The sequence below is a fragment of the Mustela lutreola genome, chromosome 1, assembly GCF_030435805.1.
Source record: "Mustela lutreola isolate mMusLut2 chromosome 1, mMusLut2.pri, whole genome shotgun sequence".
Taxonomy (NCBI): domain Eukaryota; kingdom Metazoa; phylum Chordata; class Mammalia; order Carnivora; family Mustelidae; genus Mustela; species Mustela lutreola.
Window position 1 is genome coordinate 178,922,890 of NC_081290.1, and position 25,011 is coordinate 178,947,900.

At 44.2% G+C, this 25,011-nt stretch overlaps 1 long non-coding RNA gene across 2 annotated transcripts in view; it reads left to right on the forward strand.

The window, feature by feature from the left end:
• Window positions 1–234: 234 nt before the first annotated feature.
• The window catches only part of LOC131835122 (uncharacterized), a 75,768-nt gene continuing 50,991 nt past the window's right edge, over window positions 235–25,011 (forward strand). The window contains exons 1-2 of one of the 2 annotated variants that reach the window (XR_009355096.1): window positions 235–1,385; window positions 2,398–2,494. This is a non-coding gene — a long non-coding RNA (uncharacterized LOC131835122). The remainder of the gene's footprint in view (window positions 1,386–2,397; window positions 2,495–25,011) is intronic. The other variant, XR_009355097.1, reaches the window with a different exon arrangement.

The window sequence follows — 25,011 nt, forward strand, 5'->3', positions numbered from 1 at the left end:
TAATTTCATTTTATGGCGGAACTAAATATGTCATCATAGAGTTTGTGGATGTGAGGTTAGCAGAGGTCTTTGGACATATGTCCAGTTAATATCAAGTGGCTTCTCTGTCCCAAGGTATTCATTCATATGTAGACTGGCTCTCTCCCTTGGTAAGTGCTTCAGAAGTGTCGAGCTAGTCAGCCCTCAGAACCTTCCAGAGTAGGGTGTATTATCCACATTTTATTGATGGGGGAATAAAAGGTAGCGTGATGTTAAGGACTTAGTTAAAAATCCTGCATCCGTGGAATAGCAGACTCAATATTTGGACCAGATAGACTAGATACAGAGTCTGAACTCTAATCTACAGAATTCAGGGGCATGCCAGTAAGTGTTCTAACAAGCACTCCTCAGGCAGGGAGGTTGCTGGGGGCCTTTACTGGTAGCTGGTGCTGATTTCATGAAATAGTGCCATGTGGTAACGGTAGCTTAACTGTGTTTTGCAGTATTTACTTCAGATTGCTCCCCCACACACACATGCAGCTGAAGACCTCCCATGCTCTCCCCCTTAGGCCTGCCCTCACCAGGGACAGCCTCTCTCACCGGTCATTGTTTGCACTGAACCCCTTAGGTATGTACCTTACAGAATGTGTAGTGTCCTGTACTCACGTCCTGTATTTTCCTGTTAGGGTGGAAATATCAGGATCAGATCTCTGAGTGTTATTTAGAAGTGTAACCATGTGGAATAAGGAGCTCACTGGACCCAGACTTCTCAGGGTGCGCTGTGCTGTGCTAGCATCTGGGAAACAGTGTTGTCCCTAGCTATTACATTTGCACATCTTCCAGCTCAAGACGGCCCAGCGTGGAGGGGTGAGGCCATGCAAGAAAGTGGAGATGCTGACGGCACCCTTTTTTCGTCTGTGGCTACTTTGCACTTTTCCGTGCTCCTGCTCGTGCAGGATAAGCAGGGAGCCCCCCTTACACCACTTTCCGGCCTTCACCCTGCTCAGTACGCCAGAGGTTCATTAATTACTTGCACTGTATTAACCAGAGTCCCCTTGCCCTGTTGGCTTTTGCAGACGGGAGAGGCCATTAGGCGAAGACGGGGCGGGAAGGAAGCGTTCAGGGTGTTTGTTTCTCCCCCCCGTCCCCCTGCCGGACCATGGCCTGGGGCTGCACTGGGCCATCCCCTTCCTCCACGGTCGGTTCTGGTGGTTTCAGTTCTGCACTCAGCCCGGACGGGAAGCAGGTGAGCGGGCGATCATCTGAAGAAGCACGAGGAAGCTCCGCGAGGGCGGAGAGCGAGGAGCCTTTACGACGTCACAGAGCCGTGGCGCGTGCTGACGTCATCGCGCGGAGCCGTGTTCCTGTCTCACACGGTGCCCTGACGGGTGAGCGCGGCGGTGAAGGTAGGGTGAGCGGGAGTCGGGTCCCCGCCGCTGCGTCCTGGCGCTGTGCTGTCCCGCTTGCTCCCAGTTACCGTTCCGAGGGGTTCATCTCTGCTTTACGCTGGCTGCGGCCTGCGTTTGCGCGCGGAGCGACGAGCCGTACGCGCCCTGTAGGACCCCTCGGAGCTCGTCCTCACCTGCCGGTGCCGACCTCTCGGGCTCAGGAGCCACTCCTCGCCTCGCCTTCTTGGCAGGGACTTCTCGCTCGAGCAGCTCGTGCAGCGTCTCCGTCTCCTCCGGGCGGCCTCCAGCCTCGTCCGCGCCCTCCCCGCCGGCCTCTGCGTCAGACCGGGAGCAGCGCGGGGAAACTGCCTCCGGGGGGTTCTGGGTGGGCCGGCGCTTCTCTTGGACAGAGAGACTCGTAGCTTCCTTGCGGATGGGAATGGACATCCGGGACTCGACGTTTGCTCACGTTCTCACGAGTGCTGTTTGGGCGCGCTGAGGGCTGTGACGTGGCGTCACTGGCCGTGGTGGGGTTACAGAGCCTGGGCGGGTCGGGGAGGTGGCTGTTTTGGACATGCACACGGGAAGCAGGAGGGATTGAAAGCAACGGCGAGGTTAGGGCGAGCCGTGGAAAATTTCAGGCAGCATTGGGGGGGAAATCTTCTGTTTTGTGGCGGCAGAAGCAGCTCCTCCTGTCCGAGGGACGTGGTCTTACCCCCGCTGCCCCAGGCCCCCAACACAGAAGGTTTCAAGGACTTCCCCTAAGACAGTTCTGTCATGAGGGATAACAGCGATGCTCGGGATGCAGGACAGTCACCCATATTTATTTCCTGGAACGTGACAGGCTGCCGGCACCCCCAAACAATACAGGATCGGGGCCAAGGGAAGGTGCCTGTGCAGAAGAGTTGCAGGAGATCACTTCACACTGGGAGGAGTCTGGGGAGCAAGTGTGGGACTGGGTTCTAGGACTGTTAAACCAAGAGGGATGATCTAAGGTGCACCAGACATTGACATAGATGTACTCCCACAGGAAATGTGCGAACCTGGGGATGGTGGCAGTAGTGACCGGATGACTGCCTCCAGTTGAGGAGGTTGAAGTGTCAGAACCTCCCTGGCGTGCTATGAAGGTAAGACTCCGAAGTCGGAGGGAGATGGGAATGTGGATCTTTTACCACACATCTGCTCCTTTACCATAAACCAGGTGGCTTACAGGAGTGGACGCATACTCTTTCACAGTTCTGGAGGCCAGAAATCCAAAAATTGACTTCTCTGGACTGAGACGAAGGGGTTAGCAGAGCTGTCCTTCCTCTGGAGACTCAGGGCTCCAGGGACAGTCTGCTCCTCGCCTCGGGTAGCTCTGTGTGCCTGCCATCTTCCCTTGGCTTGAGTCCACATCCCTCCAGCCTGTCTCCATGGACGCACTACCACCTCTTTTGTCAAATCTCCCTTTGCCTCTCTTTTAGAAGGATACTTGGGATTCCATTGAGGGCTCAGCCAGATAATCCAGGATTCAAAATCCTTACATAAATCCGAAGGATGGGACCCAGATCCCAGGTATTAGGATTTGATTTCTCTGATGGCCATTATCCAGCCTCCTACAAGACGTCCTTTAATAGGGAAATGGTTATCGGTGCCAGCTGCGTACCATGGGATTCTAACCAATGAGCGATGAAAAGGAACACACTACTGATACACATTACAACCTGAACGAATCTCCAGAGAATGATGCTGACGGGGAAAAAGCAAATCCTGGAAGGTTGCGTGCCATATGATTCTATGTGTATAACATTCTTGAGATGACAATATTCGAGAAATGGCGAGCAGACAAGCAAGAGCCAGGTGGGAAGGTGGTGGGGATGGCCGTTGTCAGAGGACTTCCGGGATCCCAGTGGAGATGTCGATGTTGTTTCTTGAGTGTGTCACTATCAAAGTCCTGACGGTGACAGAGTTCTGTGGGCAGAGAGGATGGAGGATTCTGCAGTGTTTGGCAGCCCCACTCTCAGCAACCTCACACCTGCCCACCTACAGCTGTTCGCACAGCTCTGGCTTGGGTCCTGTCCCTGCAGTGCAGCCTTGTGCTAACCGCAGCAGTGGTAAGCCACCTCTGCCCTCTCTCCCTCGGCAGAAGCATGGCTCCAGCCGTTCCCCCCTTTTTTCTGATGGGGGCCATCCTCTGTGGTAGGTCGCTGTTTCGCCTGCCTGAGGGAAACGGTGAACTTCCACCTGCCACCACCCTTGTACTCATTTTACCTTGTAGCACTGTTTGCACCTGGTGCCTGCGGATCCTTTCGTCATCCTCTCTTAAATCCGAGTCTGGGCAGGGATGCTCTCCCGCTTGCTTACCCTTAAGAGGGGCTTCTTCCCTTGTTTATGAATGATATCATAAAGCTCACAGTGACGTCTCATGCTCTGATTTAACTCATTGACACCATTTTACAGACATGATAATTATTCCTTTTCTTTTTTAAAAGATTTTATTTCTCTATTTGACAGACTGCAAGCAGAGGGAGAAGCAGACAGATGCCCCACTGAGCAGGGAGCCCAACGCAGGACTCGATCCCAGGACACTGAGATCATGACCTGAGCCCGAGGCAGACACTTACCAGAAGGAGCCACCCAGGTGCCCCTATTCCCTTCTTGAAAAGACACTTTTTCCCCCACGTGGCTGGAAGGACGTGGCTGGTTACTCTCTCCTCCTCCCACGCCCAGGGCCATGGCTTACCGACATCTCTATTGCTTCCTCCTCATCTTCATAAATTGTAGGAGAGACCCAGTCTTGGTCCTGGCACCTTGTCTGACTTCCAGCCATACCTATTCCTGTAAGAGCTCAGCTCTGACTTCTCACCTAGGCCTGCTGGGGCCTCCAAGGCTGGGTTGGTCTTTTGCCCACAGCTCTTAATGTCTCCAGACTCACAACTCCACCAGCGTACTGCACACGTCCTCCCCATCCTCTGGAGCCCGTTCCCCACCCCCCCACCCCACCCCAATCTCCTCTCCTCTCAGCAGACCCTTGTTCCCTCTGCGGCAGTCACTGTGCCCCCTCCTTGTTCTCTGAGCATGCTGGGCACACTCCCGCTTCAGGGCTTTGCACTCACGTCACCTCTGTCTGGAATATTCTCCCACATAGCCACGACTCCTCATTCCCATCCTGCCTTTGCTCAGACATCACCTGATGAGCAGGGCCTTTCCCAACTACAATATCTGACTGAAAATGGCTCTTTGACCTACCCCAACAGCTGACCTCGCTTCTCAGATTTCATTTCTCCTTGGTACTTCGCATCCCCCATTTTCTTCCTTGCTTCCTGTCTGTCTGGTGCTGCGGTCCCTGCCAGGCTATAGGCGTCCTGGCGTTCAAGGACCACACCAGCTCCGTTCACTGCTCTGTCCCTGGCGTCCTGCAACTGTGCCTGGCTCATTGGAAGGTTCAGAAACCATTTGCTGAGGGAGTCGATGTTGGGATTTTGTATTCATTTGCAGGGCAGCCATAATAAAGTCCTGTGGACTGGGTGACTTCAGCAACAGTTTATTTTCTCACAGCTTAGATCGAGGTGTGGGCAGGGTGGAGTTCTGGCTTGGGGACCACCTCCTTCTTGCCCCTCACACGTTCTTCCTTCTGTGTGCCGGTGCCTACTCTCCTCTCGGAAGGACGCCACTTATTTTGGATTCAAACCACCCCAGTGACTCATTTGACCTTCACCACGCCTGTTAGGATCGATATCCAAACACAGTCACCAGGGCAGCTAGGATTTCAACGTATGAGTTTTGTGGGCATATTCATTCCATAACCGGTTTCTCTGTGGTACCTATGTAGGCACTTCTCAGATGTGTTTTTTTCTGCTTCCTTTGCCCCCCGTTATGTGCCCATCCAGTGCTAATCCCATTTGCTCTTATCCCAAGTAACAGTGCTTGTCTCTTCCCTCTACCTCCAGGTTCTCGGTTCCTGGCCTTGTGCTAACACTTGAATTACAAGGGAGCCTGGGTGGCTCAGTCATTAAGCATCTGCCTTTGGCGCAGGTCATTTCTGGGGTCCTGGGATCGAGCCCTGCATTAGGGTCCTTGCTCAGCGGGAAGCCTGCTTCTCCCTCTCCCCCTGCGGTGTTCCCTGTTCCCTCTCTCACTGTCTCTTTCTCAAATAACAAATAAAATCCTAAAAATAAAAAGCGAAAAAACAAAAAACAAAAGCACTTGAATTACATTCTTAGCTTGAACATCAGGACCTCCCTCTAAGCTAAGTATGATTCCTCTCGTTTTAAGAATATAAAACCTGAGGCTCAAAAGAGAGTAAGTCATGTTTCTGAGGTCACAGGCCTAGTAAATGGGGTCATTCTGGTTTTAACTTGGCTCTCTTGGGCTCAAAAGCCCACTTCCTTTCCTGCCACACAGTCTTCCACCTTATATCTTAGACGCAGTAGTACCTTTAAAGTTGGTGTCACATTTCAGGAAATGGGAGTAAATTTAGAATCTGAGTAATTATACCCACAGGTTGAATTTGAATCTCCTGTCTTTTTTTTTTTTTTTTTTTTTTTTTTTAACTGCTGCAGTTTCTGTTATCCTTAATGATTATCTAAATTTATTCTTTCCTTTGCAAAATTTAGCAACTAAGAATACTAAGAAAGTTTGTTTCCTATTTAAGAGGTCAGAATTATACAATGAATTCATAATGTCAAGGCAATAGCTGTTATTTTATTCTAAAATATAGAGGAAAAGGTCATTGCTTTTGTTATAAGGGTTTAATACGTGTTCTTGATAACATGCCAGAGCTCTCAGTGAAAAACCATCGTAGGCTTTGAAAGTCAGTTATTTATAGTTAGGAGAATATCATTCTCTATTTCAGTGCAGCTGAAAACAGAAATTTAAAATTCTTCTCCACAGATACTTGTATTTTAGAATGAGCTTTGCTTGGAAAAGTATATCATGTTTGCATTAAAAAGTTTATTTCCACTGCATACAAGTTGTGCAGTCATTAAATCGACAGGGACATGGGTGTCAGTTCTTTTCGTCTTGATCTGCAGATGGCAATACGACCGGTCCCCATGTGGCTCCTCAGACCTGATGAGCTCCAGTCTTCACTTGGTTCTTCCAGACCACTGCTCTGAGCTCATGGATGTTGATTGAGTGACCACTTCGGGGTTGTTTTAAACTGACATCAGGGCACAAAGATGGCTTTTAAGTTGTGTATGAGGAAGCTGTTGGTTCTCTCTTTCTGCATCTGCATTGCTCCTAAACATAGAAGACCAGACCCTCTTAGCCAAACAAATTTTGTTCAAAGCAAATGCAGCTTACGAAGGAGCTAAAGGCTTAGATAATAAATCAATACTTTTGGAGTCTGATGTTGATTTAGGGACTTAAAATCAGTCTAGGATAAACCTGTAGACCATAACATAACTGTAATGACAGATAACTAACACAGAGAAACAGCCTGAATCTTCTAAGCATAAACTACTGTTGGTTCCTTAGAAACTCCTCATATGTTAAGTTGACCATTAAGTTGAATGAAAGCATTTATCTTATAGTTATGTGGAAGAGATGAGCATACTATCTTAGCTAGTAAGGTTTGGTATATATCTTTGTTGTAGACCTATTTTTCTTTAGTGATCAAAGAATTAATTTGAGGTCTATCTTTTATTCGGGTATTCAGGGTTAAGATAAGTAACCTGAAGGAAATTAATTAAGACCACTTTAGAACTGAGCTAGACTAGAAAAGCCAGATCCTAGAGTCATGATAAAGATGGTTTAAAACTTCCTTTTCATCAGTAAAAAAGAGGACAATTCCTGGATGGCAGTCATCGTGTGGAAAAGAGTTTCTGGGGTTCCCTCCAAAAATGGCATGTGATTTTGAGTCAACCATACAGCCTCAGTGAATCTACTGTCATAGAAATGGTCGTTCCAATTTCAATACGGTTGTCGCTTGGAATAGTCTGCAGAGCTGATCTCCTTTCAGCTTTTGGGCATGATGAATTTACTGAAGAGAAAACATGTTTACCTCCTTCTGAAACCTACTCACATTTGTGTTTAGAATGATCATTAAAAACAGTATTTCTAAAAATGGTTGATAAATTATAAGTCAAGAAAAATTTTTTTGTGAAGTTATCAAATAGAAAGTGTTCCCAAAGTAGTTATTTTACAATTTACAGGAAAATCAGTCTTCTGTGCTCTTAGTGTGTTTATGTTATATCCTATTCATTTGTGTTTTATACTATTTGTGGGTGTGTGGGGGTGTGTGTGTGGAAAATGTGAAGTATTTGGTCATTTAAAAGCTTCAGTAATTTATGGGCGCCTGGGTGGCTCAGTGGGTTGGGCCGCTGCCTTCGGCTCAGGTCATGGTCTCAGAGTCCTGGGATCGAGTCCCGCATCGGGCTCTCTGCTCAGCGGAGAGCCTGCTTCCTCCTCTCTCTCTGCCTGTCTCTCTGCCTACTTGTGATTTCTCTCTGTCAAATAAATAAATAAAATCTTTAAAAAAAAAAAAAAAAAAAAAAAAAAAAAAAAAAAAAAAGCTTCAGTAATTTAGAAAAAGTCAACCAGAAACAAACGCAATACACTTCTGTCCAAAATAATCATGCAGATTTTCCATCATGAGAAATAGTTGATTTATTTCACATGAATTTTCTTTCCTTTCCTTTTTAACAAGCCACATCATAGAAGATTTTTCTTTCTGATAACCTTGAGGCAGATTTGTCAGAACACATGGCCCATATTTATGAGGAACCTAGGAAGTTAAGAAAGCCACTCAGATAAAAAGTTTATTGGGGACTCATGATGGGTTTGGATTTTTCAACAACGTTGTGTCAAGAAAGCTTTTGTTTGCCAGGTTTGTCTATAGAGTGCACCATATTTTCTGGTTCTAAGAAGGAGTTTTAGCTACCACCAAGTCAGTATTTTCCAATAAAAACTTCGAGCCCGACATATTCATACCTACCAGAATTTTCTCTCTGGCAGACCAAATTAAATACTGCCATTGCCCTGCTTGAAAAGCAGGATTAGATCCCTCTGATCTTGTAGGTTCAAGTATAAAATCCTTCACAGGGCATCCAGCACTCCAGTCCCAGCCCCTCTGTGTCTTCCTTCCTCGGCTGTCCCCACCACACTGCTGCTGAGCCACACCAGGTCCTCACGGCTCACCACAACCTCCAGCTCTTCACTCTCTGCCGCTTCTGTTCCTGCCCTTTCCAGCTTCTCGATCTCAGTTCCACTTGAAACCACTGCTGTCGAATGGGCTCTGGAGCTGCTCTGCAGTCATACCGCGTTTCTTGGGTCCACTCCCTGGGATGACTGTTCCACACCTCTCTCCGCCCCCTGCTCAGTTTACATCAGCCTCCATCCTTATTCTCAGCGGATTCCTTTGTTCCCTATTGCACTGAAAAAAACAATCCTTTTGAGGAGACCTTTCCCAGCTACCCCATGCTCCCTCCATCACATCCACCCATCGTGCTGCACTGTTCCCCTTCGCTCTGCCTTCCCTCCTGCTGCTAGAGAGGGATTGTCCATGCCCCTGCCTGAGGCCAGCCCCTCCCGCCTTGTATTAGATTCAGTTAGATTCATAAGATTCAATTCCTTCCCCCTTACTTTGGTATTTCTTACCTCCTGGGCATGTCCATATCCCCTCTTTACTACCACATCCCCCAAAGCATAGAAACATGTTATGGCTCTTCCCATAAGAAGAAAATCCCTCTTTTGAGATCCTGTCGGTCACCCTTAGATACCATCCCATGTTTTTGTTCTCCTTTTCTGTCAGAACTGGAGACAAATTCATTATTTCCAGTTTCTCTCATCCATGGCCTCTAGAAGCTTCAAATCAGTCTTCTTTTTTTCAAAGATAACAAAGACCATTTTGCTCCCTGTTTTGGGGGACAGTACTAGCCTTCATTCTTTATTCATAGTCTTTGTCTTACTTGACCTGTCAACACATTTAGCTCAGTGCGGATGCTCTCTGGTGGGGACTGACTGTTTGGGTCCTTCCCTCAATTTATATGTTAAAATTCTACTCCCCTCAATGTGATGATATCAGCAGGTGGGACATTATTAGATGTGTTCCTGAGGGTGCAGTCCTTATGGATGCGATTAGTGCCCTTGGAAGAAGAGACAAGAAAGAGCTTGCCTCCTTTTTCTGCTTTTGCCACATAAGGACACAAGAAGAAATCGGCACCCCAGAAGAGAGCTCTCCCCAGAATCTGCCCATGCTGCTCCCTGATCTCAGACTTCCAGACTCCAGAACTGTGAGAAATAAATTTGTGTTTTTTAGGCCCCCATACCACCGACGGTATTCTGTCAGATTAGCCATAACTGATCAGTTGATGTGGCTTCCTCTGTTGGCTTGCAGAATTCCCCATCAGTTGGTCTCCTCTCCCATACTGTCCATGTTCACTCAGTCTCTCTGCTGGGTCCTGTTGTCTCCCCAAACCCTAAATGTTGGAAGCTCCCAGGTCTCAGTCCTCTCATCTCTTCTTTTCTCTGTTACCACTCTCTGAAGTACATTTTTCACTGATGATTCTCACATCTCCCTCTGCAGCCCAGCCCTCCCCCTGAACTCATCTATTTCTCTACTTGACATCTTCTCTTGTAGGTCCTCCTGTCATCTTAAATACATTATATTTGAAATCAAAACCTTCACCCTCTAGAAACTGATTCCACTGTCATCTCTCCATAGTAAAAATAAGTTTTGTTTTTCCAGGTGTTTGGTTTAAAAATCTTAGAGTTCTTTGGACTCCCTACTTTGTTTTCTACCCTACCCTCATATCCAGTCTGTCAGCAGGTGCTGTTGGCCTTACCTTAAAAATACTTCAAGTCGGGCTGCTTTTCATCATTTCTGAAATTACCACCCTGGGCTAAGCTACCATCATTCTTCACCAAGAACATTGCAGCAGCCTTCTCATTGATACCCTACTTTCTCCCTCTTTAACTTAGTTTGTTTTTTAACACGAAACAAAATCGTCCTTTAAAAACTGAAGTCTGATTATGTTATTCTTGCACTTAAAACTCTGCATTGTCTTCCAACTCGCCCAAACTAAAACCCAAAGTCATTACCACGGCTCAGGAGATCTTATCTGCCCACCCCTGGATACCTCTTTGATCATATCTTCTACTGGTTTCTTCTTCCCTTGCTCCACACCACCTGTATTACCTCTTTGCTGTTCTTCAAACCCACCAAGTTTTTAATCTCAGAAACTTTGCAAGAAACTTGGCAAGCGTTTCCCAGGTGTCCACATGGATCACTTCCTTCCCTCCTCCTGGCCCTTGAGCAAATACTGTCTTACCAGTAAGGCTTTCCCTGACCGCCCTGACTAAAAGTACACCTGTCCTAACTTCTATTTCCCATACTCATCCTGAGCTCATATATCATTTTGCTTCTGTTTTTGTCAATTATCTCCTCCTCTCTTCCTTCATTAAGGATTAGCTCCCTGAGGGCGGAGATTGTGGTATGTTCTGTGAATGGCTATATCCCTGTTGCTTTGAACTGGACCCCACTAAATGCTTGTTGGAAGATTGAACACCTTCATACCTTTACCTTAAGTCTTTCCTCTGAGATGTCTTGAATGTTGTTTGCTTAGCAGTTTTAAGAAAATCTTTTTGTGACACAGCCTTCTGTCAGAGAGATTTTCCTCTCTTAGGAAAATAATAATCATCCCTCTCAGAGTGTGCTTACTCTGATCTAAATGCTTTACCTACATTATTGCTTTATTTTACAGATAAGTTGACACAGGAGGTTTAAAATTACACAGGTAATAAGTGGTGGAGCCAGGATATTTTAACCTCTAGGGGTCTGGCTGTAAAGGCTGTGCTTGTAATCATAGTGCTGTGCTGCTTAGAGACAGAAGTTGTGTTAAGTAGAAAAGGTGGATAGAGACTTTGATTTGACTTATGGAAGCCAGCTCCCCTTCATGGTGGAGACAGTGTTGACTGGGTATGGGTAAAGGAGTATGTGAACCTTCCAGGAAGAAAGAACTGAGTTATGATTTCATATTCTGGTGCACTCTTCGTGTTGGAGAGAGAGGAGGACTCTTACTGTCACAATGAGAGCCTGGGCCAGAAGTAGCTGAGTTGTGCCAAGAAGCAAAGAGAGTGGTCTGCTTCCATGATGCAGCAAACCCTGCAGCTCGTGCTAACCTGGCCAGGTTGCTCTCCCGTCAGCACCTGGACAGGTGACCTGAACAACTGGCTCAGGAAAGCTTGCAAAATTGGGCCTATGAGGGCAAGATACCATCTCAGTTGAACTGTATAACCTTCCTCATAGAGCCTTTGGAGAATGTTTCCTGTGCAGAGCTGTGGCCACCTCCAGTCTTCTCTTCAGTTCTTGCCATTATTCCTAAAAAGCTTCCCCTCACAGCTGAAGCCCCTGAGATGACAGGCACTTTCCAATCTGGCTTGACACCCCCACACTGGGGCTGCCATGTGCCTTGTGAATGTGCATAGGTGAGGGGGTGACAGAGCATTGATCCTCGGCGGCCAGGCCCCTTCTCTGAGCGCAGTGCTGGGGACTAGGTTCTTCCGTCCTCCAAGACACAACTGTGCTGAGATGCTGCCGTACTCCTTAGAATAGCTGCTGAACCCCAAGTACCATGCTTCCAACATAGCCTGCTAATGCCACTTTTTAAATACCCGTTGCCGGGATGCCTGCATGGCTCAGTCAGTCAAGCGTCTGCCTTCGGCTCAGGTCATGGTCCCAGGGTCCTGGGACCCAGCCCCACATCAGGCTCCTTGCTCAGCAGGGAGCCTGCTTCTCTCCCTCTCTCTGCCTGCCTTTCTGCCGGCTTGTGCTCTCTCTCTCTGTCAAATAAATAAGACTTTAAATAAATAAATACATTACACTTTAAATAAGTAAATACATTACACTTTAAATAAATACATTCATACATACATACATACATACCAGTTGCCATGAACTAGTGGGCAAACTGGGTTAGGACAAAACAAAAAACCACTGTTGCTTTGATATATGAGAGAGGAAAGGGTTTGAGAGATGTGGAATGAGTGAACTTCCTCTTGCACCCGATGGTTGGTAACTCAGGCATGGCACAGGTAGGGGCCCATTAAGTGCACTCAAACCTGAAAGAGAGGCGACCAGACATGTTTCAGAATCCATCACTAATATTCCCTTATTGACTTCCTTCAGGATAAATGTTAAACCACTGTGATAGCATTTCCTGATCTTGATTGTAATTTGTATGTTGTTACTCATTAGTTGATACCTCTGTCTCCCCACTAGCCAGTAAATTCCTCAGCCATCTCTTGCTGGTCTACTTGTCCTTAGACTTAGTTGTGGCTGGCTTAGTAGGACTCTTTTTTTTTTTTTTTTAATTCATTTGACAGAGATCACAAGTAGACAGAGAGGCAGGCAGAGAGAGAGAGAGAGAAGCAGGCTCTGCACTGAGCAGAGAGCCCGATGCGGGGCTCGATCCCAGGACCCTGGGATCATGACCTGAGCCGAAAGCCGAGGCTTTAACCCACTGAGCCACCCAGGCGCCCCGCTTAGTAGGACTCTTAATATATGCTTCATAATTGATCTACTTATTGAATGAGTACATGGGTGGACAAATAATAATTTCTCTTTTTAGATTATGTTATTGCTACTGGTTATATATTTTAACAAAAACTTTATCAAGAAATCGTGTTATAGGTCAGGAAAGGACAGGTGTTGGCGAGGATGTGGAGAAAGGGGAACCCTCCTACACTGTTGGTGGGGATGCCAGCTGGTGCAGCCACTCTGGAAAAGAGCATGGAGGTTCCTCAAAAAGTTGAAAACAGAGCTACCCTATGACCCAGCAATTGCACTACTGGGTATTTACCCCAAAGACACAGATGTAGTGATGTGAAGAGACACCTGCACCCCAATGTTTATAGCAGCAATGTCCACAATAGCCAAACTATGGAAAGTATTATGCTGAGTGGAATAAGTCAATCAGAGGAAGGCAATTATCATATGATCTTTCTGATATGAGGAATTTGAGAAACAAGGCAGGGGATCGTAGGGGAAGAGAGAAAAAAAATGAAACGATGAAACCAGAAAGGAAGACAAACCATAAGAAACTCTTAATCTCAGGAAACAAACTGAGGGTTGCTGGAGGGACGTGGGATGGGGGGGATGGGGTCAATGGGCGATGGACATCAGGGAGAGCATGTGTTGTGATGAGTGCTGTGAATTATGTAAGACTGATGATTCACAGACCTGTACCCCTGGGACAAATAATACATTATATGTTAATAAAAAGAGGAAAGACAAAAATAAATAAGATGTAAATTTTTTAAAAAGTTCCAACTTAAGGGAACAGACAAATGCGAAAAATACAAGAGAAAAGGAGACAAAGGCACTTCTCCTGTGTCCATGACTAGTGTGTACAGGGATGGAGAATAAGTGTCAAGTGACTTTAATTTGTCAGAAGAATTTTATGGTCTCTTGTCTCAAAGAAATAAAAGTCTGGACTTGTTATAAAAGAAAAGAGATGGTTTATATTGAAAAGGATTTGTAGCAGATATTTGGGACAATCTTCAGAAACATGTTTAAAAAGATGCATCCTTTACACAAAGTAGATACGTCATATATAAACATATATATATGTTTTTTCTTTTTTTTAAAAGCAATTGAAGTGATTTTATGAAACAGAACAGAGCCCGTTATAGTCTCATTTTTGCAACTGACCTGGAACAAGGAGGTTGACTTCTTAGTCTGTTCTGGCTCTTATATTCTACAGTTTTATGAATTTATACCCACATATAAACTATGCGTCTGTTTCCTAGTGAAATTAGTGAAGACAAGTAAAAACACCCAGACCTCTCCAAGCAGAGCCTACTTCTCTGGCAAGAAAAGAGGGGAAGGAATTCTCTCTGTTAGGCTCTACTGGAGATGAACTATTTTGCCCTTGTGGCCCTAATCTCAGAAAAAGCTATTGTTTGAACATTTGACTCATGATAGATAGAAATAGAAACCCATATACTTTCTGTTGCAAATGGATCTAATTCTGTCACCTTCAGAAAACCTCATAGATTGCGGAAAAGTTGCACGAGACAACAAATAAATTGTAACATGACCTATTGTCTGATCTGGAGGGACTTAGGGCTCCATTGCTAAGGGAATAAAATAATATCTTAGTAAACTGACATGTATGAGGATCTGTAAATTCCTCTACATTGTTAAAAACTTGCTGAAAACCCCATAATAGCATTCCTTTGATTGTTAAGAAAAATTCTCCAACACATGTGAAATTAGTACTGTGTGGGACTTATTGCCACAACATCTTACATTGATTCACTTACTGATGTTAATTACCCCATAGGGAAGTCTATGTACATATTCTGAAACTGCTGTTGTTAGGACTGATCAAATTCTCAGGCCCGTAGTTTGCTTCCTGAAGCAAATGGGCTGCTGCTTGTGTGGAGAGCAGAGCACAGGTGTGATGTAATCAATAGGGCTTAGAGTCCTAATGAGATAAACCAGTGAATATTTGGGTTATTTGTCACCTGAAGTCATTTTCAAAGCAAGAATGTGTTTTGCAGTAATAAGATTTGGGGTTCAGAAAGTCATGTATAAATGGGTCCTTAGGTTTGCATTAGAAAAGAAACTCTTCAGTTCTAAGAACTGTCAGGAAGGGGGGAGAACAGTCCCAGCCCCCAGGAACAGTACCTGGGACTCTGAGGATAAGCCAAGGGGAGAGAAGAGGTGTGTTTGGACTTGAGGAAACATCTGGGGAGCTTGGGAAGGCACACCTGCAGCAGACAGGGCAAACCAGCTTGGCCAGGTATACTAAGGTGCTATCACAGTTGCATTTGAATGATCAACCAGTACAGCCCATTGTCCCATATTTGAGATGGGGGACCCCTGCTGAGACTCCCAGTACTGTAACAGTATGGCAGTCTAGGGAGGCTGCCGTGGCCCACCTCTCACTGTGGATCACGTGCTATGCCGCGGAGAGCACTCAGTCCCATAACACCTGGGAAAGCTGTTATCTACCCAGGTTTGCAATGGAATGTCCTGCAGGATGGGTGACAACCAAGACAAGTTCCTAAAGCCTTTAGTCTCCCTGTCCTCATGGCCATAAAGCACTGACAGCCCCTGGTACTCAGGAGGCTGGGGCCTTAGCTTGGGTGAAAGCCCTTGCAACGGACCCGGACTCTTGCAGATGCAGCAGATAAAGTGCTTTGGAAGAGCAGCTACTGTAGCCGCCTAATGGATGGAACAGCATATGGCCAAGGTTTGCCCTTGAAATGCAGTGACTTGGGTAACGCAGTAGCAGCACGTCCGTGTGGTTTTTTTTGGCGTAGTGTTTTGAGTTTTCTCTATATCAGATCATTTTATTTGCAAATAGGCAATTTTACTTTTTCCTTTCCGATTTGGATGTCTTTTATTTCTTTTTCTTGCCTGAGTGCTCTGGTAGGACTTTCAGTACCATGTTGAATAGAAGTGGAGAAAGTGGGCACCCTTGTCTTGCTCCTGATCTTGTAGAAAAAGCCTTCAGCTTTTACTGTTGAGTTTGATATTAGCTGTGGGCTTGTCATATGTGTCCTTTATTATGTTGAAGTAAATTACTTTTATATCTGATTTATTGAGGGTTTTGAATTTTAAATTCTTTGGGATCCATAATTATATGATTTTTATCTTTCATTCTATTACAATGGTATATCACATTTATTGATTTGTGTATGTTGAACCATCTTTGCATCCCTGGACTAGATCTCCACTTGAAGATGTTATATGATCCTTTTGATGTGTTATTGAATTCACATCATTTTAATTAGAATTTTTGCATCTATGTTCATTAGGAATATTAGCCTATAATTTTCTGTTCTTGTAGTGGCCTTGTCTGGCTTTAGAGTAAGGGTAGTGCTGAATATCCCGTCCTTTTCTTTTTTTCTTTCTTCCTTTTTTTCTTTTTTTTTTTTTGGAAGACATTGTGTAAAGAGTTGATATTAATTCTTGTTTAAATGTTAGGTAGACTTTGCCAGTGAAGCCATCTGGTTCTGGGCTTTTCTTTTTTGGGAGGTTTTTTTATTAGTGATTTAATCTTCTTAGCCATTATTGGTCTGTTCAGATTTTCTTTCTTTTTTCTTTTTCTTTTTTTTTTTAATTAACATATAATGTACTATTTGCCCCAGGGGTACAGGTCTGTGAATCATCAGTCTTACATAATTAACAGCACTCAGTTAGCACATATCCTCCCCAATGTCCATAACCCAGCCACCCTATCCCTACCCCCCCCACCCCCCAAGCAACCCTTAGTTTATTTCCTGAGATTGAGAGGCTCTTATGGTTTGTCTCCCTTCCTATCTCATCTTGTTTCATTTTTTTTCCTTCCCTACCTCCCATGACCCCCTGTCCTGCCTCTCAACTTGCTCATATCAGCGAGATCATATGATAATTGTCCTTCTCTGATTGACTTATGTCCTTCTCTGATTGACTTATTTTGCTCAGCATAATACCCTATAGTTCCATCCATGTCATTGCAAATGGCAAGATTTCATTTCTCTTGATGGCTGCATAGTATTCCATTGTGTGTGTGTGTGTGTGTGTGTGTGTGTGTGTGTGTGTATCACATCTTCTTTATCCATTCATCTATTGATGGACTTCTAGGCTGTTTCCATAGTTTGACTATTATGGACATTGCTGCTATAAACATTCAGGTACAATGTTCAGATTTTCTCTTTCTAGCTTGTCCAACAGACTCAATTCTTTTTTTTTTTTTTTTGGGAAAGGATTTCATTTATTTATTTACTTGAGAGAGAGAGTGTGTGAGCATGTGAGAGGGTGGAGAGAGAGAAGCAGGCTCCCCACTCCACAGGGAGCCTGACACGGGGCTCTGACCTGAGCCAAAGGTAGCTGCTTAACTGACTGAGCCACCCAGGCACTCCTTAAATTTATTTATTTATTTTAGAAAGAGGGAGAGCTTGAGTGATTAACAGGGAGGGGCAGAGAGAGGGAGAGAGAGAATCTCAAGCCAACTCCTCATTGATCACAGAGCCTGATGCAGGGCTCAAGCTCAGGACCCCGAGTTCATAACCTGAGATGAAATTAGGAGTCAGTTGTTTAACTGACTTGAATCACCCAGGTGCCCCTTGCCCAAGTCATGAGAAAGTGTTATTTGTCAGGCTAGAAGAAGGGAGACGTCAGCATGAAGCAGCTGCAAAGGTACAGAGAGAGGAAACCGCTTGAACATTGGCTGCCTGTGTTGGGTGTAGGTGGATTAGGTAGAGGAGTAGTAGCTTCTAAGGTTCACAGTTCGGCTGCAAGGAAGGCCACAGTGGGTTGTGAATGGTGGGTAGGGTCATGGTCATCTACAGTTTATTAGGGTAAGTGATTTGAGTTTTATTCTATAGATTATTAGAAGCCATTGGAAGGATTTTAAGCAGTGAATGACTTTGATGGTGAATAAACAGTGTATTATTGCTTAAAAGTATCCCCTCCAGCTTTGCCTGAGTCCCCTCTGACTCAAAAGGGGAGTTTTAATGAAACTCTTCAATCAGGTGCTTCCTCCTTTCAGTGTACTCATTTGTTATTGGCAAATAGGTGAATTTCAAAATAGCTTATGTCTTAAAAAAGGAGATGAGCTTCTTTATTGACAGATCCACTCTCTCACTGTCAGATTACATGGAACTGACCCGGTTACCTGTTTATTGTTTTCCCCAGCTTGGGACTGAATGCTCCTTGGGCACTTCTGTGGCTCAATACAAATCTTTAGGAGTATTTACAGATCTCATAAATCTTAACGAGGCTGACTTAGAGATGAAAAAGTTCAAATAAAATGTTTGAAAATAAAAACCCATCTCCCTGCCCAAAGATTAATGCTAATCCAAACAAAGCATCCAGCTCAGCTTTGTGTAACCCGAAAGATTAGAGAAAGACACTGGTTACACATTCCTGCTCAAACCTCAAGACTTTTTCTGTTGTTTGTTTATCTAATTAATTAATTGACTCATTGATTGATTTTATCCTAATACTGAAAACCCAATATGAACTATGGGGACCCTGTAAAATTAAACATAACCATGGGTATTGTTGTTTTATCTGATTTGCATTAGGCTCATTTAGTTGGTTTATTTTTGTACAATATTCTTGTAAAGCCAGCCCAGCATTTATCAGCTTTATGTGCAGAAACCCTATGAGGAACAATTCAGAAGTCATTTCTCCTTTGCTGGATTCACTGCTTAAAACACCACGTGTAGCTGAACCTGCTTAACAAAGTGTACACTTCAAAAAGAAATTCTGTATATGCAATGCAAAGCCAGAGGACAAAGACAAAGAGAAACCTGGGCCCGGTCCAAGTGCTGGCTCCCAGACTAAGTCCCATGTGAAGAAGAGTTGCTGAGAGCGCTCTTTGGGCTGAAGCCTGGGTCCCTTCTGCGATTGGGGAGGGAGGATTTGAGAAGTAAAAGTACAGTCTGGTGTCAGGGTGGTTAAGAAGAGAAATAGACAAAACTCTTAGTGAATGAAGTATTTATTTGGCAGTCCGAAGACACCATGGGGTGTGGTTTGCAACCCTTGAGCTGACTGAAGAGGCTCGAAATCTGACCTGTACACTGAAAACCAACTATAAACCAGAGGTTTAGAAGTTATATGTTTTTTTTTTTAATTTATTTATTTGTGAGAGAGAGAGAGAGCGAGCACGCGTGCACAGGTAGGCAGAGTGGCAGGCAGAGGCAGAGGGAGAAGCAGGCTCCCTGCCGAGTAAGGAGCCCGATGTGAGACTCGACCCAGGATACTGGGATCACGACCCGAGCTGAAGGCAGCCGCTCAACTGACTGAGCCACCCAGACGTCCCAGAAATTCTATGTTTTTGAGTAAACATCTGAGTGTTTGCTTAGAGATAAACTTGAGATAGAGGCTTTTGTTGGACTCTATGCTTTGTTCCATTAAACAAAATATTTGTATGCATTTGAAAGAGTTGATTAATGAGTTACATGTTTTGCATAAAAAGTTGGATTTGTTGTTGAGAAGAGACTATCTTTTTCCTCCCTAATATTCACTGAGGATGATATCTATCAGTTTGGCAGACATATTAAGATTCTTTCCTTTGCAAGTGTCAGAAATGTAACTCTATCTACTTAACACAGGAAAACATGAGCTCCTGTATTAACCTGGGAAGGTGATGGGAGCTGACATCGGTTCTGTACCTACTATGTGTGTGGTAAAAGCCTATATTCTAGAATCAGATGGTCTGAGTCCCAATCCTGGCTTTGATGCTTTGATGCTTCTTAGCAGTTATGACTTGGGCCTCAGTTTTCTTATTTATGAAAGGAAGACAATGGCAGAAACGCTATAATGTGGCAAGAATTTTGTGAAATACTAGGTATAAAGTGCTTAGAACAGTGTTACCATTTCCTTAATCCTGACCATCTCCAATGAAGAAGGCATTGTTTTACAAAGGAATTGAACAGACTTAGAAAACCTGAGTGATTTGCTCGGAGCCACCCCGCTAGCCGAGATGGGGCTGTCTTTCTACCTCTCCATGTTGGCTTCTGATCAGTGATAAACATGCTTTGAGAAAATTAATCTGGTGTAGGCTTATAAAATGAGTCAGAAAGGAGGACAGAAAGCATCCCAGTGAGAAAGTACAGCAAAAGTCCATCTCAGAAGTCATGAGGCTCTGAGTTTGAATAGCAGAAGCTGGAACACATAGGACAGAACCTATCTGGAAGATCCCATGAGTTAGGTGGACTTAGCCCTGAGTTGTACCAGAAAGGAAAGAGGAATTGAAGTTGAGTGTGACAAGAACAGATGCCCAGCAGCTGGCCCAGTCCCTGGTGCCTGGTGCATGACAGATGCTCAATTAGGTTTTGTTTTTTGTTTTTCTGTGAATAAATAAATAAGCATGAGACCTGGAATCTCTGGGAGAATTGTGTTGAAGGGAAATTCAGAGAACAAGCAGGTTTGGGAGGGAGGCTGATGAGTTTCATTTTCGGGGCACTCCTTTGGAGAAGACAGTTGATATTAGGGGACCCCCTAAACAGCTGGGAATGGAACAGCAGGTGGATTTCAGATCCAGAGACAGAGACTTCCGAGTCTTCTCGGGAAATGGGAATTATGGAGCTGTATGATAAATGGAGAGTTCCAGTGGAGAAAATACCCACGAGAGAAGAATGTCAAAGGCAGGCCAATTAGGCAAGACTGATGAAGAGAAGCCTGATGGGTGGGTGGTCCAGGAGCAGCCCGAGAGAGTGAGGTGAGCCAGACAGCACTCGGAGCTCAGGGAAGCCCGTGTGCCCAGCAGCCCCTGTGGAGGGCCACGTGGCATGGGGTGGACAGAGTCCACAAGAACTGAAGATGAGGGCCATTAACCGGAGCTGTTTCAACAAAATAATGGGAAAGGAAGCTAGATCTAGATGTCACTGGGTAGAGGCGTGCGTAGATGAGGTTTCTCAGCTGGTGGGGTTCTCTCGTTCCCGCTGGCCCAGATGCTGATAAATGTACCATCTTTCCAGCCTGTACTTACTCAAAGGTGAGACTACTGTCGCCCCTAGGAGTACACTTTGTTTTTGAGAAGTGCTTGGCTCCAGTTCTTATTTTGTGTGTCACTCTAATGAGGCTAGAGGGAGCTTGAACTGGCCCCTGTGGGTCCTCTGGGCCTACCCTGGCCCTTTTCAAACTGCAGAATCATCCTCCCGGTTAAATGACCTTATGTCTTCTACTATCTGAAAAGGGCCAGAAAGAAAACAGAGAAGCCCACAAGGCAGGTGGGGAGATGTTCGTAATATTTTTACCTCTCCTGTCAAGTGTTCATTTTCTTTCTTTTTTATTTGCTTAACATATAATGTATTATTTGCCCCAGGTGTACAGGTCTGTGAATCACCAGTCTTACACATTTCACAGCACTTACCATAGCACATAATCTCCACCACTCCATAACCCCACCACTCCATCCCTCCCCACCCCGGCAACCCTCAATTTGTTTCATGAGATATTAAGAGTCTCTTATGGTTTGTCTCCCTCCCGATCCCATCATGTTTCATTTTTTTCCCTCCCTACTCCCCCAACCCCTGACCCTGCCTCCCAAATTGCTCATATCAGGATCATATGATAATTGTCTTTCTTGAATTCACTTATTTTGCTTAGCATAATACCCTCTAGTTCCATCCATATAATTGCAAATGGCAAGATTTCATTTCTTTTGATGGCTGCATAGTAGTCCATTGTGTGTGTGTGTGTGTGTGTGTGTGTATATATATATATATATATATATATATATACCACATCTTTATCCATTCATCTGTTGATGGACATCTAGGTTCTTCCCATAGTTTGGCTGTTGTGAACATTGCTGCCATAAACATGCAGGTACACTTCAGATCACTACATTTGTATCTTTAGGGTAAATACCCAGTAGTGTGATTGCTGGGTCATAGGGTAGCTCTATTTTCAACTTTATGAGGAACCTCCATGCTGTTTTTCAGAGTGGCTGCACCAGCTTGCATTCCCACCAACAGTGTAGGAGGGTTCCCCTTTCTCTGCATCCTCGCCAACATCTTTTATTTCCTGACTTGTTAATTTTAGCCATTCTGACTGGTGTGAGGTGGGATCTCACTGTCGTTTTTTTTTTTTTTTAAAGATTTTTATTTATTTATTTGATAGACAGAGAGAGATCACAAGTAGGCAGAGAGGCAGGCAGAGAGAGAGCGGGGGAAGCAGGCTCCCCGCTGAGCAGAGAGCCCAATGTGGGGCTCGATCCCAGGAACCTGAGATCATGACCTGAGCTGAAGGCAGAGGCCTAAACCACTGAGCCACCCAGGTGCCCCCTCACTGTCGTTTTGATTTGTATTTCCCTGATGCCCAGTGATGCAGAGCACTTTTTCATGTGTCTTTTGGCCATTTGGATGTCTTCTTTCTTGAAGTGTCTGTTTATGTCGTCTGCCCATTTTTTGATTGGATTATTTGTTCTTTGGGTGTTGAGTTTGATAAGTTCTTTCTAGATTTTGGATACTAGACCTTTATCTGATATGTCATTTGCGAATATCTTCTCCCATTCTATCAGTTGTCTTTTGGTTTTGTTGACTGTTTCCTTTACTGTGCAAAAGTTTTTGATCTTGATGAATTCCCAGTAGTTCATTTTTGCCCTTGCTTCCCTTGCCTTTGGCAGTGTCTCTAGGAAGAAGTTGGTGCGGCTGAGGTTGAAGAGCTTGCTGCCTGTTTACTCCTCAAGGATTTTGATGGATTCCTGTCTCACATTGAGTTCTTTCACCCATTTTGAGTCCATTTTTGTGTGTGGTGTAAGGAGGTGGTCTTTTTTCATTCGTCTGCATGTCTTCAATTTTTTCAACACCATTTGTTGAAGAGATCATCTTTTTTCCATTGGGCATTCTTTCCTGCTTTGTCGAAGATGAGTTGACCGTGGAGTTGAGTGTCATATTTCTGGGCTCTCTATTCTGTTCCATTGATCTTTGTGTCTGTTTTTCTGCCAGTACCATATTGTCTTGATGATTACAGCTTTGTAATAGAGCTTGGAGTGGGAATTTCGATGCCACTAATTCTTTAAATGTTTGGTAGATTCCCCCCGGGAAGCTGTCTGGCCCTGGGCTCTTGTTTGTTTTGGGATATTTTTGATGACTGCTTCAATCTCCTTACTGGTTATGGGTCTGTTCAGGTTTTCTATTTCTTCCTGGTTCAGTTTTGGTAGTTCATATGTCTCTAGGAATGCATCCATTTCTTCCAGATTGTCAAATTTGCTGGTATGTGGTTGCTTATAATATGTTCTTATAATTGTTTGTCTCTCTTTGGTGTCGGTTGTGATCTCTCCTCTTTCCTTCATGATTTTATTAATTTTTAAATAAAATTCTCTCTCTCTCTTTGTTTTGAAAAGTCTGGCTAGGGGTTTATCAATCTTACTAAATCTTGCAAAGAACCAGCTCCTAGTTTTGTTGATTTGTTGTACTGTTCTTTTGTTTTCTATTCCATTGATTTCTGCTCTGATTTTTTTTTTAAGATTTTATTTATTTATTTGACAGAGAGAGATCACAAGTAGGCAGAGAGGCAGGCAGAGACAGAGAAGGGGAAGCAGGCTCCCCACTGAGCAGAGAGCCTGATATGGGGCTTGATCCCAGGACCCTGAGATCATGAACTGAGCTGAAAGCAGAGGCTCAAAACACTGAGCCACCCAGACCCCCTCTACTCTGATCTTTATTACTTCTTTTCTCCTACTGGGATTAGGCTTTCTTTGCTGCCCTTTCTCCAGTTTCTTTAGGTGTGCAGGGTTAGGTGTGTACTTGAGCACTTTCTTGTTTCTTGAGAAAGGCTTGCATCTCTCTATACTTTCAGGACCGCCTTTGCTGTGTCCCAAAGATTTTGAACAGCTGTGTTTGCATTTTCATTTGTTTCCATGAATTTTTTCAATTCTTTAATTTCCTGGTTGCCCCATTTATTCTTTAGTAGGATGCTCTTTAGCCTCCATGTATTTGAGTTCTTTCCTACTTTCCTTTTGTGATTGAGTTCTAGCTTCAGAACATTGTGGTCTGAAAATATGCAGGGAATGATCCCAATCTTTTGGTACTGGTTTAGACCTGATTTGTGACTGAGAATGTGATCTATTCTGGAGAATGTTACATGTGCACTAGAGAAGAGTGTGTATTCTGTTGCTTTGGGATGGAGTGTTCTGAATATATTTGTGATGTCCATTTGGTCCAGTGTGTCATTTAAAACCTATATTATATTTCCTTGTTGATCTTTTGCTCAGATGATCTGTCCATTTCAGTTAAAGTTGCCTACTATTATTGTATTGTTGTCGATGTGTTTCTTTGATTTCATTATTAATTGGTTTGTATAGTTGGCTGCTCCCATGTTAGGGGCATAGATATTTAAAATTGTTAGATCTTCTTGTTGGACAGGCCCTTTAAGTATGATACAGTGACCTTTCTCATCTCTTATTATAGTCTTTAGCTTAAAATCTAATTGATCTCATATAAAGCTTGCCACCCCAGCTTTCTTTTGATGTCCATTAGCATGGTAAATTGTCTTCCACCCCTTCACTTTAAATCTGGAGGTGTCTTTGGGTCTAAAATGAGTTTCTTGTAGATAGTATATTGATGGGTTTTGGGTTTTTATCCATTCTGATACCCTGTGTCTTTTGATTGGGGCATTTAGATTTAGCTCATTTACATTCAGTGTAACTATTGAAAGATATGAATTTAGTGCCATTCTATTGCCTATAAGTTGACTGTTATTGTATATTGTCTCAGTTCCTTTCTGGTCTGTTACTTTTAGGCTCTCTCTTTGCTTAGAGGACCACTTTAAATATTTCTTGTAGGGCTGGTTTGGTGTTTGAATATTCTTTTAAATTTTGTTTGTCCTGGAAGCTTTTTATCTCTCTTTCTATTTTCAATGATAGCCTAGCTGGATATAGTATTCTTGGCTGCATATTTTTCTTGTTTAGTGCTCTGAATATATCATACCGGCCCTTTCTGGCCTGCCAGGTCTCTTTGGATAGGTCTGCTGCAAATCTAGTATTTCTGTTGTTGTATGTTACAGATCTCTTGTCCCGAGCTGCTTTCAGGATTTTCTCTTTGTCACTGAGACTTGTACGTTTTACTATTAGATCACAGGGTATGGACTTATTTTTATTGATTTTGAGGTGGGTTCTCTGTGCCTCCTGGATTTTGATGCTTGTTCCCTAGGCCAAATTAGGGGAATTATCTGGTATAATTTGCTCCAATATACCTTCTTCCCCTTTCTCTCTTT